This window comes from Delphinapterus leucas, chromosome 11 (assembly GCF_059928025.1).
Source record: "Delphinapterus leucas isolate spDelLeu-1000000601 "Yukka" chromosome 11, BTC_Dleu_Yukka2, whole genome shotgun sequence".
NCBI lineage: Eukaryota > Metazoa > Chordata > Mammalia > Artiodactyla > Monodontidae > Delphinapterus > Delphinapterus leucas.
The window spans coordinates 87,289,565-87,303,299 of record NC_143139.1 but is presented as its reverse complement, the minus strand read 5'-3'; the positions used below and the strand labels follow the sequence as shown (position 1 = coordinate 87,303,299).

General features: G+C 37.0%; 1 protein-coding gene and 1 pseudogene across 4 annotated transcripts in view; one reads left to right on the top strand and one right to left on the bottom strand.

Annotated features, from left to right (window-relative positions):
- CRY1 (cryptochrome circadian regulator 1) overlaps positions 1-13,735 on the top strand; it is a 93,250-nt gene that overhangs the window by 38,300 nt on the left and 41,215 nt on the right. The gene's annotated exons all lie outside the window — the stretch shown is intronic.
- LOC111187855 (small ribosomal subunit protein eS8-like) lies at positions 9,069-11,929 on the bottom strand (annotated as a pseudogene).

Below are 13,735 nucleotides of genomic sequence, written 5' to 3'. Positions count from 1 at the left end.
TGAGATAAATCATAACTATATTTTCTTAGATCAGTCTCCCAAGACAAAAGAAATCAAACAAACAAACAAACAAAAAAACACATGGGGCCGAATCAAACGTAAAAGCTTTTGCACCGCACAGGAAACCATCAACAAAATGAGAAGACAAAGTATGGACTGGGAGGAGATATTTGCAAATGATGTGACTGACAGAGGGTTAATATTTAAAATATACAAATAGCTCATACAACTCAATATTGAAAAAACAATCAATGTAATCAGAAAGTGGGTAGAAGACCTGAATAGAAATTGTTCCAAAGAAGACATACAGGTGGCCAACAGGCACATGAAAAGATGCTCAGCATCACTAATTATTAGAGAAATGCAAATCAAAACCACAATGAGGTGTTACCTCACAGAGGGCAGAATGGCTATCTTCAAATGCTGGAGAAAGTGTGGAGAAAAGGGAACTCTCCTACACTGTTGGTGGGAATGCAAATTGGTGCAGCCACTATGGACAACAGTATGGAGGTTACTTAAAAAGCTAAAAATAGAGCTACCATATAATCCAACAATCCCACTCCTGGACATATATCCAGAAAAGGCAAAAACTCTAATTCGAAAATACATGTGCACCCCAGTGTTCATAGCAACATGGTTTACAATAGCCAAGACATGGAAACAACTGAAGTGCCCATTAACAGATGACTGGTTTAAGAAGATGTGATATACGTATACATACGTATGTATATGTATATGTATACATATGTATGTATATGTATACATATGTATGTATATGTATACATATGTACGTATATGTATACACACACACACAATGGAATATTTACTCAGTCATAAAAAAAGAATGAAGTGTTGTCATTTGGACCTAGAGAGTATTATACTTAGTGAAGTAATTCAGACAGAGAAAGACAAATATTATATGGTATCATATGTGGGATCTAAAAAATAATACAAATGAATACAAAACAGAAACAGACAGATATAGAAAACAAATTTACGGTTACCAAAGGGAAAAGGGAGGGGGGAGGGATAAATTAGGAGTATGGGGGTAACAGATACAGACTACTATATATAAACTAGATAATCAACAAGGATTTACTATATAGCACATAGGGTTATGTTCAATATCTTGTAATAACCTAAATGGAAAATAATCTAGGAAAAAAATATATCTGAATCACTTTGCTATATACCTAAAACTAACACAATATTGTAAAACAACTATACTTAATTTTAAAAAAGAGAGATTTCAGAAGGATTCCAGTCAGTGGCTAGTAGATCCTCCTGGCTAGACTAAAGAGCTGAAAAATCTTAAGGCTGTTGTCCGATAGAACTTTAACATTCTGTGCAAATTGGAGAGAGGCCTGCCTAGAGAAGAATCGAGGGTGTGACCTCTCTTGAATGGAGAGGACTAAAGTCAGACTCATAGGAAATTCATTGTTTTAAAGAGAGTTCTACTGGTGGAAGCACCACAGTGTGAACTGAGATGGCTCTAGTTACACAAAGCCTTCTGGGGGCCCAAGTTTCTTTGAGTAGGAACAGAATGAGAAAGCCAATCAGCTGCCAACAAGGGCCATTTCTCATGGAAATGCAAAGACCCCTCCAAGGGCAGAGCTCTGAAGAACAAAGGACTGCAGTCTATTCTACTTAGTAAAGCACACTTTCCTGACTTTTCTCTTCCCTGTCTCCTCACTGTGCTCCCTGAGATGACCATCAAGTAAATTTCCCATTTTCAAGTTCTTGTCTCAGGGTCTGATTTTGGAAAATCAGACTATGATGCCAGGCATCCTTATTTTGTTCTCAACTATAGTGGAAACTCCACTAGTGTTTTCCCACTAAGTATGATGCTGGATAACTCTGCAGAGAAGGGTTGAGTGACCCAAGACCTGGCAAGAAGACACATGTATAGGGATAAGCTGAGGAGGATGAGGAGTCCCAAGAATAAGATAGATTTGAGGGCCAGCAGAGGGTCATGGCCAGTGAGAAAGTTGGGGTAGGGAATAGCACTAGTGCTTTAGGGTGGAGATGTCTAATATTCAACTTTTAATTGTTACCTGTCTTGTAGTGTCATTTCCTACCACTACCCTAAACTTTCAATAAGAGCCTGCTGTCCATTAAAAAAACGGTGGTGAAAGATAGGTGTGAAGTGTCCAACTATTTTTTTATCACTGTTTTTATTATAGATTAGTTGTTGAATTCCATCAAGTTCATTTTATGAACATCGTGACTCATCCACTCTTCTCCAGAATGATCATTATTAATAAAGCTACTGTGAACATTTTTGTATATGTCTCCCATTAAACATGTCCACACATTTTGGGGATATATATACATAGAAGTGGCATTGCTGGATTATAAAGTGGGCATTTCTTCACTGTTAGTAGACACTGCCAGTTTTCCCAAGTGGTTATATCATTCACATTCCCACCAGCAGTGCATGGGAGTCTGAGATTACCTGTGGTGTTGTCAACACTTGTTATTGTTAGTTTTTTTATTTTCAGTCATTCTGATAGATGTGAAGTGTTATTTCATTATAGCTTTAATTTTCACTTCATGATTACCAAAGAAGTTGAGCATTTTTTCATGTGGTTAGTAGTCATTGGATACTGTCTTTCGGGAAGTGCCTGTTCAGCTCCTGTGTCCGTTTTTCCATTGTGTTAATATTTTGCTCACTGATTTATAAAATTTCGTTAAACACATTTTTAAAACAACTTAAATATGGGGGTTAAGATGGGCTGAAGTAAAAGCATGGGAAAAGATATACCATGCAAAGGCTAACAGAAAGCTGGTATCACTTTAGTAATATCAGATAAAGTAAAGTTTAAAGCAAGAAGCGTAATTGTTAGAGATAAAGAGGGATGTTTCACAGTCATTAAAATGGACAGTCCTCCAGAAAGATATAGCAATTCTAAATTTGTATGTGTAAAATATAGCCTCAAAATACAGAAAGCCAAAGCTGATAGAACTAAAAGGAGAAACAGACAAATTCAAAGTCACAGAGAAATATTAATACACTTCTTTCAGTAACTAATGGAACAAGCAGGCCAAATATCAGTAGTGTTATAAAGGATTGGAACAATATGATTAACAACTTTGACTTAATTCACATATGTAGAGCATTTTATCCAACACCTACAGTGTACATATTCTTTTCAAGGGCACATCGAAAGATTAACAAAATTAATTGTATCCTGGATTATAAAGCAAGTCTCATATTTCACAACATTGAAGTAACAGAGAATATGTTCTCTAATCACAATGAAATAAGCTCAGAATTAATAACAAAAATATAATTAGAAAAGCCCCAAATACTGATAGTTAAGCAACATTCTTATAAATAATAAAGAAGAAATCACAGTGGAATTTTTAAATATTTTGAACTAAATGACAGTGACATACCAAAATTTGTGGAATACAGCTAAAGACATTTATGGCCCTAAAAGCATCAAGTTGAAAAGAAGAAAGACTGAAAAATCTGAAACAAGCATTCTTTTTCCAAGAAGTTGAAAAAAAAAATCAGAAAAACTAAACTGCAAGAAAGTGAAAGGAAGGAAATAATAAATATGAACAAAAATTAAAACTGAAACAAACAAAATTAAAATTAAAACCTCTTGAAACAAACAGAATAAAACAAACAAAATCCCCAAAGCTCTTTGTCCTGTATTTTCCCATTTCAGTAAATAGAAATTTTATCCTATCCTGTGCTCTGAATTTGGAATCAACCTTGACTGCTCTCTTTCTCTCACACCTCACATTTATCAGGTGATCCTATAGATGGGGGGTCCCCAACTCCCAGTCCGCAGACCAGTACAGATCCGTGGCCTGTTAGGAACTGGGCCACACAGCAGGAAGTGAGTGGCGAGCGAGCATGCCGCTCCCCATTGCTTGCATTACCGCCTGAATCATCCCCCACCAACCCCCGTGGAAAAATTGTCTTCCACGAAACTGGTCCTGGTGCCATAAAGGTTGGGGACCGCTGCTATAGGTTATACCTTAAAAATATATCCAGAATCCAGTCACTTCTCATTCCCTTTGTTGATTACAGCCTGACCTAAGCCATCATTATCTCTTACCTGGATAACTGCTGTAATTTCTTAATTGATCTCTGTATTCCCTCTCTTAGCCCAGTTCTTCATATGATAGTCAGAATTACCCTGTAAAACCTTCATGTCACTCTTGCTCTCTTATCTTTCCAGTCCCTTTCCATTTCTCTTGGCATAAAAGCCAAAGAAAGCCCTTACAATTACCAAGGAGACCCTGAATAATTTGCTCACCTCGTCTTATTTTTTGCCTTCTTCCTGTCCCTCCCTGAGCTGCAACCATAGTAGCCATCTTGCTGTTCTTCAGACATGCTATTGAATCTCTAGGCTGTCACACTTGCTGTTCCTTTTCCCAAATATCCACTTGGCTTACCTCACTTCAGAACTCTGCTAAGTATCACCTTATTAATGAAATCTTCTCAATCAACCCATAAAACAGCAATCCCCTTCCCCCATACTTGGCACTCCCTACTTTTTTTCTGTAATATATGCCTGGCACCTAGTAGACGCTCAAGTGTTTATTTGTTAAATGAATAAATTCATGGATGGAACTATTCAAGTGGTTACTACCGGAAGTGATGTGAAAGTAATATCTATGTAGGAAAAACTTCCCAAACCTGTTTATTTCAGGATACAATGCTCTGATTCTTCTGTTTTTTTGTTTTATCTGGAAATAAGTTTAGGCTTACAGAAGAGTTACAAAAATAATACAGAGAGAGGGCTTCCCTGGTGGTGCAGTGGTTAAGAATCCGCCTGCCAATGCAGGGGACACGGGTTCAATCCCTGGTCAGGGAAGATCCCATATGCCGTGGAGTAACTAAGCCCGTGCACTACAACTACTGAGCCTGCACTCTAGAGCCTGTGAGCCACAGCTACTGAGCCTGCGTACCACAACTACTGAGCCCACGTGCCACAACCACTGAAGCCCACGCACATAGAGCCTGTGCTCCACAACAAGAGAAGCCACCGCCATGAGAAGCCCATGCACTGCAATGAAGAGTAACCCCTGCTCGCTGCAACTAGAGAAAGCCCGCATGCAGCAATGGAGACCCAACACAGCCAAAAAATAATAATACAGAGAGTTACTGTATACCCTTCACCCAGCATCTCTTAATGTTAATACCTTATATAATCATAATATAATTATCAAAAGTAAGAAATTAGCATTGGTACAATGCTGTTAACGAAAGTACAGACTTTATTTGAATTTCACTGATTTTTCCACTAGTAGTTTTTTCTGTCCCAGAGTCCAGTCTAGAATTCCCTATTTCATTTAGTCATCATGTCTCCTTAATTTTTTCTGGCCGGTAACAATATCTCAGTCTTTCCTTATCTTTCAAGACCTTAAGACTTTTAAAAGTACTAGTCAGGCATTTTGTAGGATCTCCCTCAATTTGGACTTATCTGATGTTTTCTCATGATTAGATCAAGGTTTTGCATTTTTGAAAAATACCACAGAAGTGATATGGCCTTGTATCAGGGGAGACATGGCATCAGTGTGTCTTATTACTGGTGATATTACCTTTGATCATGTGGTTAAAATAGTGTCTTCTGGGTTTCTCCACTGTAAAATTACTATTTTTTTCCTTTGTAATTAATAAATATTTTGGAAGAGATACTTTGATAAATATTTTGATAAATATTCTTTTTCTCCTGATACTTTCAGATATTAATTTTAGTATTCATTAGTGGATCTTGCTTGAAGCAATTATTATGTGCTATTCCAATCATGATTTTTTTCATTCCTTCTATATTTATCAGTTGGAATTCTTCTGTAATGAAGACTTATTCCTTCTCCCCCCATTTATTTATTCAATAATTTATTTATAAAAGTGTGGGTTTGTATTTGTTTTATTCTTTGGGTTATAATCTATTACTGTTACTGTTTATTTTGTTTAAATTGGTCCAGCTTTGACATCCATCTTATTTTTAGACATGCACCCATCTTATTTCTCTTGAGCACTTCCTTACTTTCTGGCACCATGAGATGCTCCAGCTCATCTTGTATTTTTCTTGCTCTGCCCTGAAATCAGCCACTGCTCTGTGGAATCCTGGTTCTTCTAATTGGAGAAGGATATTTAGAAACCAAGATCTGGATACTGTTTCATCTTTTATAGCCTTTTTTTGTGTCCTGGCACTCTTTTTTTTCTTCTTCTTTTTTCATAGTCCTACCACCATGAAAACCTCTGAAAAACTTGACTTATATCTAGAGGAAAGTTAACATTATTAGAAGAGAATTTTCTGATAGGAATATCAGAAAACCACTATGTGTAACTCTGTCATTTGCTTTTGTACATGTGTTGAACAGATTTTATTTAGTTCTATTTTAATCCTCTAAAGCTTAGAAGTAGATTTTAAATATGATTTTTGGCCTGTCCTCACAGTGTTACAGTGTAATCATTTCTAAAAATACACATGGGATAGTAAAAGTCTTAGATTTCAAGTACTTTGTGATTTGGGGATTAGGGAGGCATAAATTACATAGCCTTATACTAGTGTAAATTAACCTCAGAAGTTAAAATATATTTCAAGTAAAGACTGACTTAAATTGTTATCACAAAGTGCTGTGATAGATAATAAAGATCCAGGTCAGTCATACCTGTAAAATTTTAGAGCTCTTCCTCAGCATAATTGCCTTCCTTCTACATGTCCTTTAACAATAGGGACTTCAGTAATACAATATATTAATTACTAGTAATGAATTTGCACATCTTATTCTCATTGAACTTGGAGGCTCCAAGGACTGGAATTCTGGATGTATTTATTTATTTATTATTTATTTTTATTTTTGGCTGAGTTGGGGTCTTTGTTGTCGCGCACAGGCTCTCTCTAGTTGTGGCGAGTGGGGGCCACTCTTCGTTGCAGTACATGGGCCTCTCATTGCAGTGGCCTCTTCTGCTGCGGAGCACAGGCTCCAGGCATGCGGGCTTCAGCAGTTGTGGTTCACGGGCTCAGTAGTTGTGGCTCGCAGGCTCCAGAGCACAGGCCCAGCAGTTGTGGCTCACGGGCCCAGTTGCTCGTGGCATGTGGGATCTTCCTGGACTAGGGCTCGAACCCGTGTCCCCTGCATTGGCAGGCGGATTCTCAACCACTGCGCCACCAGGGAAGCCCTGGATTTATTTTTTTGTGTCCTATTTAGATGCCCAGATGTTGGTTTATGAATGAAAGAATGTACCTCAGAATATGTGACTCTACATTTTATTAGATTACTAATAATTAATTCTTAAATATCTCTAAAGAGAGTAAAAGTTAATGTGAATCTAAATGAGTCTGTTTACCAAATAAGAAGAGATATGATAGTACTTCGGGTTCATTTAGTTTCATTTATGTTTCTCTAAGCATAGAACAAGTTCTGTATGTAGTTATATAGCATCTGTAAAGATGAGATGTTTCTTATTTTCAACTATGAAATTAATGGGATGTGTTTGAGGTCCATGACTAGTTCATAACTCACTTATTAATAATTAAGTAAAATTGACCCATTTTTGTTATTGAGAACTGCATCAGACTCAGGATTCTAAAATTTCAGTTTGATTTCCATGTTATCTTCTTCTCTGCCTTTTTTTTTTTTGACCCTTTACCATCTCACCCCCTACTCTATCTTTCTTTGTTCATTCTTGCTTCTCTGTCCCATCAGTCTTTGCTTCTCTGTCCCATATAAGACATATAAGAGTATATGTCCCATATACTCTTGCTTCTTTCTATCAGGTGTCCTTACTTCTCTCATGTGTTATTGCATCTTTATCCTCCCTCCCTCCCTTCCTTCCATCAGTCATTCTTTCCGTATTTCCTTCTGGGAGTACACTTATCTATCCTCTTCCGTATATCCAGACCTCATTCCATCCTTCCTTTTCTTATTCCTTCTCTCTCTCCAGCTGTTCTGTCCTATCATTCCTTCTGTTCATTCAAAATGAAGGTCCTTTCTTCCATCAGTTCTTCTTTTCCTTTATCTAGTCTAATGACTACCATATATGTACTGATGAATTCCAATTTTATATCTTCCACCCACACACTTCTACCTTGGACTCCAGATTTAACAATCCCACTTCCTGTGCTATATTACCTCCTGAATTCCTACCGAGATACCAACTGCTCTTATCATTTTCACTATTACCACTGTTATTCATGCCACCATCATCTCTCCTCTAGAGCAGTATAGTAGCCTCCTAAGTGGTCTTCCTATTTCTGCCCTTTGCCTGATACTCATTTTCTACCCAGCAGTCCAAGTGATTATTTTAAAAGTTGTCATGTCATGTCCCAGTCTCTGCTCAAAACCTTTCAAAGGATTCCTATCTTTTTTTTTATTATTATTGAGGTAACATTGGTTTATAGGTTTCATGTGTAAATTATATTTTAATTTATGTGTACACTGCAGCATGCTTACCACTAATACAGTCACCGTACAGTTAACCCCCTTTACCTATTTTGCACTTCCATCCTCTCTGGTAACCACCAATCTTATTTTTCACAGATGAAAACAGAGATCTTATTTTTTTCTTTTTTCCCCAGCTTTATTGAGATATAATTGACATGTAACTAGTCTTTTTCTGAAGAAGAGAAATTTCAAATAGGACCGTTAGACTACTGAAAAGCATTACACATAGATCTGGGAAAACATGCTTTTGAGCACATTAGACATTTTATTTAGTTATGTGTAAATCCTTTAAAGCCTAGAAGTACATCTTGTACTTGATTTTGGCCTAACCTGGTAGAGTCACAATGCTCTGGTTTCTAAAATTAGACAAGGAGTAAGAGTTCTAGATTATACATAGCTTTGTGTGATTTTTGAGATCAGAGAGGCTTAAGTTACATAGATTGTATTAGTGTAAATCGATTCCAGAGATTGAGTGATCTTGGCCCTTTTAAACTCTATTATTAATTTTAATAATTTTCTGTGTATTCCTTTTTTTATATGTTGATAGTGTCAATACCCATATCATCTGTAAATAATCATGTTTTTGTTTCTTCTTTTCCCATCCTTACACCCTTTATCTCTTGATCTTCTTATTACTACACTTGTTAGTCCTACTAGTACCAGGTTGAATAGAAGCCGTGGCAGGCATCCTTGTCTTCTTCCCAATTCTAAAAGAAGTACATTCAACATTTTACCATTAAATATGATGTTTTGTGTACTTTTTGTGAATGCCCTTTTTCACATTAAGGAGGTTACCTTCTAGTCCTGGTTTGTTGAGGCTAAAATGAAATTGAATTTTAATAGCTACTCTTTCTGCATCTGCTCAGTTGGTCATGTGAAATTTCTTTATTCTATGAATGAGGTGAATACACTAACCAGTTTTTAAACATTAAACTAATCAACTTTCTGTGGATAAGCCCAACTTGATCATGATGTATATTTTTTAATGTATTGTTGTATTTGGCTTGCTAATATGGTATGCTTGTGAGTGAGATTAGTTTGTGATTTTCCTTTTGTACTGTCCTTGTCTGATTTTGGTATCAAGGTAAATCTTACCTCATAAAGTGAGTTAAGGAGTGTTCCTTTTTTGTCTATCCTCTGTATGAGGTTAGAATCCTCTGTAAAATTAAAACTGTCTATTTCATGAATGTTTGGTAGAATTCATCTGTACAGCTGACTGGCTCTTGTGTTTTCCATATAAGATTTTTAACCACGAATTCAGTTTCTTTAGTAGCTATGAGACCGTTCATGTTCTTTATTTGCTCTTGAGTCAGTTTTGGTAAGTTTTAAATTTCTTCTTGAGTCAGTTTTGGTAAGGAATTTATCCATTTTATCAAAGTTTTCAAATTTATTTGCATAAAATTTTTCATACTGCCTTATTTGCCATTTAATCCCTGCAATATCTGAGATTATATCCTCTTTTTTATTCTTAATATTGCTTATTTTGTCTGCTCTCAATTTTTCCCTTAATTTACCTTGTCAGAGTTTTACAGTATTGTTTCTTCAAGTAATAAATTTTGGCTTTGTTGTTTCTATTATGTATTTGTGTTCTCTTTTCACTAATTCCTGCTCTTGATCATTTCCTTCTTTCTTTTTCTTCTTTAGAACATAGAGAACAATAGATGAACAATAGAACAATAAACATCTTTATTACTTGAGCTAAGATAGGAGGGAGGAGGATTTGTTTGCCTTTCCGGGCATTGATTTTCCTCAGCTAGAACTCCAGCTCCTTGCATTCTAGCACATAGCCATCTGCTTGGCCACACTGGCCTGGTTTTGAAACAATGCATGCAAGGAGCTTGCCCTGCTGGAACTGCTCCTCCAGAAGACTGCTGACTTTGGCATTCTTTTTCCTTTCATCATATTTTTTCTGAATTTTCTTTTATAGTTTTTTGTTTAAAATCCCTTCCTCCTCGGAAGTCAGCTTGGCTCCCTTCTTGCGGCCCCGGGGCAGTGCATAGTGGGACTCCTACCACTGTCAGAATAGTGTGCTGTCAGTGAGCACGATGCAGTTCTTCACCAGGGTCTTGGTACTGACCAGTTCATTGTTGGAGGCACTGTAAACTATAATAAGCCTCGTTTTGCACGTACAACACTCCAAGCCTCCGGGGAAGTTCCCCACGTCCAGCCTCAAGTTCCCCACGTCCAGCAACTTCTTGTTGCCTCCCTGCATGTGGAATGTGTGTATGAGGCAGGGTCAATCTTAGTGTTGGCAGCGGGGATTCCCAGCTCATACTTCTGCTTCTTGTGGTAGGTTTTTCTCTCGTTCCTAGTCTTGTGGCGCTCCTGCCAGTTGTTCCAAGATATGGCTATTGCTCAGTGCTGGCTGGAAAGAGATCATTTCCTTCTTTATATTTTTTTAAAGATTTATTCTGCTGTTTTCCTAACTCAATTTCAAGTCTTTTTTTCTAATGTAAGGATTTAAGCCTATATATTTTCTTCTAATACCTCATTTTTGTTGTTTTTCATTTTGTGCATTTTAGATATATTTTTTTCATTATCATTCAGTTTTAGGTATTTACTAAAATCCATTGTGATGTTCTTTGATAAATTGTTTGGAAAAGTGTTTTTGTTTTTTTTTGCGGTACGCGGGCCTCTCACTGTTGTGGCCTCTCCCGTTGCGGAGCACAGGCTCCAGACGCGCAGGCTCAGCGGCCGTGGCTCACGGGCCTAGCTGCTCCGCGGCATGTGGGATCTTCCCGGACCAGGGCACGAACCCATGTCCCCTGCATCGGCAGGCGGACTCTCAACCACTGTGCCACCAGGGAAGCCCGGAGAAGTGTTTTTTAATTTCAAAATGTATGATAGATACCAATTCCTTTAAATCTGTTGAATAGTATTATGACCTAGTACAGGGTCAATTTTCATGAGTATTCCATGTATACTTGCATAAATGTTCTCTACTTACTGGATATAATGTTCTCTGACTGCTTTGTATCTTATGTCTTTGTCTTTGGTTTTGTGTAGTTTCTAAATGTGGATGTATCTAGATGGTGTATGGTGTATCTAGATGTGGATCCTTTCTCTGTCTCTGTCTCATCTCTCCTTCTCTGTATCTCTGCTTATTTTTATCTGTTCTTTATTTCTGTTTTTATTTCCCCTCCTGTCCATCCCGCCTCCCAACCATATCCCCATGTACCTCTCTTTTTTACCCTGCTTGAGATTCGTGAGCTTCTTGAATTGATATCTTTCAGTGGTTCTGGAAAATTCTCAGTAATTTTCAGGTCTCTTATTCTGCAACTCAGATTAAGTTCTTGTTTCCTTGTGTATTTTATGATTGATTGATTGATTTTTGGTGGAACTTTTTCTGTAGAAATTGAAGCATGGGTTGAAGTTGAGAATCCAGAGAGGATTTATAATTTCTTTTAACAATTATCTCAGATCACAACCAACCTGGGACCACGTTAAATGCAATGATATGCTTAAGACGTTTGGTACCATTTAAATTCCATGAATTTGCACTGAGATTATGCATGGGGGGGGATGCACAAGAATTTTTTAATAAAATAAATAATTTTAGATTTATAGAAAATGTGCAAATATAATACAGAGAGTTCCTGATTACTCTATACCCAGTTTCCCCCAATATTAACATCTTACGTTACCACCGTATTTTTGTCAAAACTAAGAAATCATAGCACTAGCTAAATTCCAGACTGTATTCAGATTTCCACTAATGTTCTTTTTGTGTTCCAGGATTTCATCCAAATTACCACATTGCATTTAGTCATGTGTCCTTAGTCTCCTCTGTCCTGTGACAGTTCCTCAGGCTTCCCTTGTTTTTTATGACCTTTTTGATTTAGAGTACTGGTCATGTATCTTGTAGAATAGTCTTCAATTTAGTTTTGTCTGATGTTTTTCTCATCTGTAGAGTGGGGTTATGGGTTTTGTGGAAAATATCTCAAAGGTGAAGTGTTCTTCTCATCATATCATACCAAGATGTACATGATACATGACTGACTTATCACTGATGATGTTTGCTCCGATATGTGGTTGCAATACTGTTTGCCAGTTTTCTCCACTGTGAAATTATTATGTTTAACCTTTCCATTCAGGAATGGGAGATTTTATTTTCTTTCAGCCCAGACTGAGTAGAGACAGGCAAGTTTCCTTCCTGTCCTATTAAGATTTATGTCTTATTTACATTTGAACTGTGGATGGAGCTCTTTAAAGCCCAGGTTTTATATTGAGGGTCTATTATTAGTTTCCTCAGTTGGATGGGCCTTGGGCTTTATCTCCTGTCCTCCTCAACCTGGATTATGTTTAAGCTTTCCAGGGCTCTGTAGAAATCCTCAAGGCTAAAGCTGACCTTAGCACTCTGCTTAACCTCTTATGATTCCTTACTTTTGGGACAGTCCAGTGAATTATGTTTAAAAGTTTCCTTTTGTTGTTTTTTGTTAGTTATTTCCATTGAGGTATCTTAATCCAATGTACTGTCAGCAACAGAAGTTAGTAGGTTTCTTTTGACATTGATTTTGAATATTTTTAAAAGTGTTAACACTTGTGTTGGGGGGAAATACAGCTTAGACTTAGAAAGTATGTTGCTTGTAGTCGTTCTCCCAATTCCTCACTCTCCCCGACCCAAACACACACAGTTCTTATGAGTTTCTTAATTTAAGGATACTGTTTTCTCTGCTTTGATTGATCTTTCCTACTTGATCCTCATGATCAACACCTATTGATTCCAAACTCTGTTCAAGTGTTTTCTTCCTCATGCCTTCTCCTGTCTCCTTTCCCCTGCCCCCACACACAGAGTTTGATTTCTTCTGTGTTGCCATAATATACCCTTCATTAAGAAATATGAAGACATATATATCAATGTTGGTTTGAATATTATGGTAGATGTTATTATTGTTCACCATTATTCACCTGCAGGAAGTTTATGCTTCTGCCTTCTTGAAGTTTGGCTTGCCCATGTAACCTGCTTTAACCAATTAAATGTGAGCAGAAATGCCTTGCCTGCAGTAGATACATAGCATGACTGAGAAATAAACTTTATTTATTTTAAGACACTGAGCTTTGAGAGTTGTTTGTTACCTCAGTGTAACCTAACATATTCTGTCTTAATTGACACACATGCTCATCCCTCATCTTGAAGGCAAAAGCTGTATTTTAGTCGTCTTTATGTCCTTAAAGCTGCCAGCCTAATTTTCCTAAAACATTTTAGATTATTATATATCCTTCAGGAAAGTAACATTATATAGTGCAAAGAACATGGGTTTAGAGTCAGACACATCAAAATTAAAAAATTTTTTACTTGATTGCTTAGCTGAGTTACTTT